Source organism: Doryrhamphus excisus, linkage group LG6, assembly GCF_037039965.1.
Source record: "Doryrhamphus excisus strain RoL-2023G ecotype Guam linkage group LG6, RoL_Dexc_Guam_v1.1, whole genome shotgun sequence".
NCBI classification, from domain to species: Eukaryota; Metazoa; Chordata; class Actinopteri; order Syngnathiformes; family Syngnathidae; genus Doryrhamphus; species Doryrhamphus excisus.
This window is the reverse complement of record NC_136362.1, coordinates 14,533,652-14,539,295: the sequence shown is the minus strand read 5'-3', so window position 1 is coordinate 14,539,295 and position 5,644 is coordinate 14,533,652. Positions and strand designations below refer to the sequence as shown.

General features: G+C 41.2%; 1 long non-coding RNA gene across 1 annotated transcript; it reads left to right on the top strand.

Annotated features, from left to right (window-relative positions):
- The first annotated feature begins 261 nt into the window (after positions 1-261).
- Positions 262-3,602, top strand: LOC144898567 (uncharacterized). Its single transcript, XR_013627457.1, has 3 exons — positions 262-284; positions 554-685; positions 3,367-3,602. It is a non-coding gene; the product is annotated as an uncharacterized LOC144898567 (long non-coding RNA).
- Positions 3,603-5,644: the final 2,042 nt, after the last annotated feature.

Genomic DNA, 5,644 nt, shown 5'->3' with positions numbered 1-5,644 from the left:
ATCCTTTTGTCTTTTAACATAACTAACAGTTGCTTAGCAGGTTTACCAGTTCAGGGTGTACCCCGCCGCTCGCCCGAAGACAGCTGGGATAGGCTCTAGCATACCTGCTAACCTGGTGAGGATAAGAGGCATAGAAAATGGATGGATGGAATTGAATAACTTAAAAAGGTGAGAAATGAAGAAGCTGCACAAGAAGTAAGAGAATTCTTTTTAGGTTTTATTATTATCACATTTTTGTGTTTTCTTTGGCTTTTTTGTTCCAGAGGATGAAACAGCCTCAAACGGTATTGAGAGAAGAAGAATGTTAGAAAAGTAGAAGTACAATAGAGAGACGCACACGTAATACACATACGTAAATAAGCAGAGACACCGCAGTATTGTTTTTACGTTTTAACTACGGCAGTTATTTATTATGTTTAATTGGTTCCAGACCTAACGATGATAAGCTAACTTCATTAAAAATCAGTCACCTTTACATTCATATTATTCAATATAGTAAATGTAACCAGAGAAAATAAGCCATTTAAAACATTAATAAAGCTTGTACTTGCAGGAGGAGGATGTTCTCTAATGCTTGCAGCACATTCAAATGTTGCATCTCTGTGGAGTCTGCATGTACTCCCTGTGTGTGCGTGGGTTTTCTCCGGGTACTCTGGCTTCCTCCCACATTCCAAAAATAAGCACGGTAGGTTAACTGCCGACTCCAAATTATCCATAGGTATGAATGTGAGTGTGACAGTTTTTTTGTCTATGTGCCCTGTGATTGGCTGGTGACCAGTCCAGGGTGTACCCCACCTCTCACCCAACGATGGCTCCAGCATACCTGCCACCTTAGTGAGGATGGATGGACGGATGGATGGACATTCAAATGTTGGCGGTGTCCCTTTAAGAATGTAACATATGCTGCTAGAAATGTTGCAAACCTGCAAAATAGCGTCACCCTCTCTTCTGTCCTTTAGTCAACGTACTCTTGACACAATAAATAAAATCCCTCACTGCCACCATTTGAGGTAGAGGTTATCTTGTTTAGCTACACAGCTGCATTACATTGTATGAGTGTCTCTAATAAACCGACCAGGAAATGTATATGCATGTGACCCACACACGTCTCAGTATGCCACTTCCTTGTCTCCTGCTGCTCTTGTGCTTAAACCTCTTCACCCTCCATGCAGGGTGCAGACACTGCTCTCCTTCCTCTTTGTCATGCTAATAACGCTAAGCCTAAATGCTGCCCCATTTTGCCTGTCAACTTGCATTATGTTGTTTTTCTTTTCTTTTGAAAAAAAAAATCTTTCTATGGCTTGTTTCGTCAGGTTTCTTGTGGGTATTTTTTTTTTCTTAAAAGACCCTCCCTGGTTCGCCCCCCCCCTGCTTCTGGAACCAATTACATTACACGGCCCGGGTCTTTCATAGTCTACGCAAGCAAGATCTATTCTGTGTACACTCAGCATCGCACCTCCGCTGGTCCATTCTTGAGATCCCACGCAAAGAGATTTTCATTCCTTTCTTTTCCTTCTCTCCACGCTGCTCCTCCTGACAGCACCAATACAAATCTGGTTGTTCCTGCGTGACTCATTGTCTTCCATAGCCCGCAATTGCAAGCGGGGATGCTCGCCCCTTAGCCTAGCCACTTTTTGTTTGAGCTTCCACTGCTCTACCTCGTGGCTTATCCCCACTCAAGCAGTAAGAAACTCTCAGAGTCGGCCTCAGCATCACAAATGTGCTCCTGCTGCTGATATTTTTTTATGAAAAAAAAACAAAACACTTTTGCTATGTCAGCTTTGCTCTCTTGGAGCCAACATGGTGTGTTTTATCACACATTTTGCTCAACAACAAGTGTTAAACTATGATCACATTGTTCTTGATTTTTATTTTATTTTTTTTACAGCACATCTGGTGTTTTTGTTTCTCTGTACAATACTGAAAGTACAAAAGTTGACAGTTTTCCATGTCCCATCTGTATAGTTTTCTGTTTGAGGCTCATTAAAGTTTGTCTGTTCCACAGGAACTGTCTACATCAGAGCCAGCAATTATAATTATATATTATTTATTTTTTACTGTGTGATGCCCACCTTTGAAAACACCATACAGACCTTGTCACCTTTAAGTAGAATCAAAGCATTCAAATGAGGTTGTGTGATCCCTCTGGGATCTACAGCGATGCAACGCAACACACAGCGCTAGAGGCTTACCAGGTCGTAAAGTGTGTGGTTATTCACAAGAGGCCAGCTTTTATTCTCCAGTATTGCATCAGTATCAGTTAGCTAGCAATGTGAAGCTTTTCATTCATTCATTTTCTACTGCTTATCCTCACAAGGGTCACGAGTATGCCTAACTCAGCTGTCTTTGGGCAAGAGGCAGGGTGCACCCTGGACTAGTCGCCAGCCAATCACAGGGCACATATAGCAAACAACCATTCACACTCACATTCATACCTATGGACAATTTTGAGTTGCCAATTAACCTAGCATGTTTTTGGAATGTGGGAGGAAACCGGAGTACCCGGAGAAAACCTACACAGGCACGGGGAGAACATGCAAACTGCACACAGAGATGCCAGAATTTAACTCGGGTCTCCTAGCGGCGTGGCCTGTGTGCTAACCACTTGACCACTGTGTAGCTTTTAACAAAGCAAAGTCTTTGTGCTCAAAATCATTACACAGTATACATATCATTATTTAGAGGGGAAATTGTGAAATAAGTTACATAATAAGTACATTGACGGACACCCCACATTGTTTACTATCCGATGCCTGTGCCAAAACGAAATGTTGTGTCCTGTCAGTGTTTTAATGACATGGTGATTATCTTGTGATGGTAGGTGTTGTCATGACAAATACAGATTGAGGTGGCCCATGGCAGCATGGGGCCAAACAGTTTCCAGAGTGAGGCTTCCAAGTCCCACACACATGCACACTGTACTGTACATGCACACATACACACACACTAGGGGTGCATATTCAGCAGGAACTCCTCATAGTTCGGGTCACTTACAGTTCAGCCTTCCAAATTGCTGGTCCTGTAGAGTTGAGCTGATGAGAGAGGAGTTACAGATATAGGCTCTGCAGGCACAGTCTTATTTTTATTCCGTCTAAAGATTCAGCCTGACTCATCATCACTGTGCAGCAGGAATTATTAACAGTCCTGTCGCATTTCACTTCCAGCTTAACCCCCCCCCCACCCTCAACAACGAGCGATAATAATTTACGTATATACAGTCGGACTGTTGGTTTGCGGAACAAAAATGCTTGTTCCTGCATAATCACTTCACACCATGCATTTTTGTTGCATTATTAATCATATTCAATTTCCTTCTCACACATCAAATGCCAGCATGGCTTTTTCTTTTCCTCTTCTGGGTCACAGCGAGCTGGAGATCTGGCTTCAGGAAAAAAGACGGACTACACCCTGGACTGATCAGCTACAGGGCACATGTGATATTGTATTGGCCTGACCAGAAACACACAAATAAATATATTGCTTATTGTATTCCCAGTTGAAAGCCGCTATGTGAACCACATCAGGAGCAATGGCTTGGGATGTTGGTGACACCAAGCTAAAGCACAAATGAAGACCCTGGACTTCGACTGTAGCGTTTAATTGCCTTCATCTCGACACATTGAGCAGCTACAACAGAATCAAGAGCTTCAAGCTTATTCAATCACATTTTACCAAAATACTCATCGATAACCAAATGTATCTAAATAAACTATGATATCGTCAAACGTACGGCATTCCTGCATGATAATTCAATGTGGATAGCATCTCTATTCTCTAACAAGCGAACTTTGCCCTCTGGGGAGATCCGTAAGTGAACCGGAAGAGCCTCTTTGGAAACTGGGAATACATTTTTGCGATAGTTTTTTCCCCTTAAATTTGCATAAACTATGAATTACTTATTTAAACAACTTCTAATCACGGTTAGCAAATATACATAATTTTAGCCTTGTTTATTTAAACCCATTAACAACTTATTTATTCAGAAAATTGCCTTATGGCAGCACATTTGTCATGGGGTAACTGGAGCCTATCCCAGCTGGCTCAGTGTGACACAATCAATAGTCAAGTCAAGTTTATTTAGAAAGTCCGTAATCACAAAAGAGCCACAAAGGGCTTACAAAACAGCACAACACTCAACTACTTGAACCATACACTATCAATGGCCCAACTATGACTTCATATTTTATATTTTAATAACACCACCAAACAAATACAGCATACAGTACAAGAGGTTGAAGCCCATTCCAGCTGACTGAAGGACTGGACCGTTCCCCAGTAAATCACAGGACAATGTTGAAAGAACATAGATTGGGCACATATTTCAACTATTTCATGACCAATTGTTTGTATAGACCAATTCATTTTATATATCTCCCATCCTGTAGGGTGGCTGGAGCCTATACCAGCTCCCTGTATAGAGCTCGCAACTGCCTTTTGCAGTCATGATGAGCTGCAGTATGAAAACAGCTGTCCATAAACTATCTTGAAAAGCTTTTATGAGAAATAAAGCAAAAAGAAATGACAGCTGTAGTTAGACTGTCTGTCTGTCACTAATCTTTCTTATTGCTTGTGCTGCATTTCCCACACTCTGCCATAGTCGTTGCGTTTTAAAAAAGAAGGACAAAGCAGAACATATTTCACTCCATTTTTTAGGATTCCTCAAGGACTTTACAGCATGCTCTCAGCTGACATGAAAAATTGAAAAAAAGGACAAAAAAGACGGCGCTGTCTCTTGTCTCCAGTCCAGAATGGTAAATCATTGTGTCAAAAAGGGAGCAGCATCCAAAACTTAGAAGCCAATCATATGAATGGGAGTTGACGCTAGACAGGAGCTATTGGTGATGTCGTTGAAGAATTGAGTTTTGCTGTCTGCAGTACCAGGACTTCTAGGGTGTGGTACAAGTTCCAGAATGTCTTTCCATCCTATCTTGGCTGCAGGAGTTCAGAAAGGGTTTGGATCTGGTTTGCCGTCACATGTTCCTAGGGTCGGCCAGTTGCGCTTAAGGCAATGATTATCACCATATAGCGGTGGCTACTGTTACGGAATACACAGAATACCTCTGTGGCTTGTGGAGCTCGCCAGAATCTGATTGGCATGTCAGGAGACTGCTTCCCCCCTGTTTCTTTTTGACCACTTCATTGATAGAGAAAATATACACAGACATCAGGGAATTTCAGTCACTGCTTAAAGGATTTCCAAGCCAAACAGTTAAACTGGAAACCATCTAAAAACATTTAGTTGGAAATACATCACTCGGGATGAGGACTTTCATTCCACTTCTATTTTATGGCTAATTTGTGACACTTCAATAAAAATCTGCAGTTATGAACCTTCTTGTTCTTGCTCCCATATTATACTATTTTTCAATAATTTAGCATCTCAGAAATGCCACAACAAACATTTAACACAAACCAATAATAGCCAATAATAAGGTCTTTTTCACACATATTTATGCAGCTAACCAGTTCATTAATGTGTTACTTAGTAGGGGTGCAATGATTCCTTGAATAATTCCTTGTTTACAAAAAATGAATTGCTAATAATCATCACAAACCCGCTTACGTCACCCACACAGAAGACGAAGCAGGAGGTGAATGTTTGAAAGCAATGAAAGAGAAAAAGAGGGAAAACAAAATGGAAAAA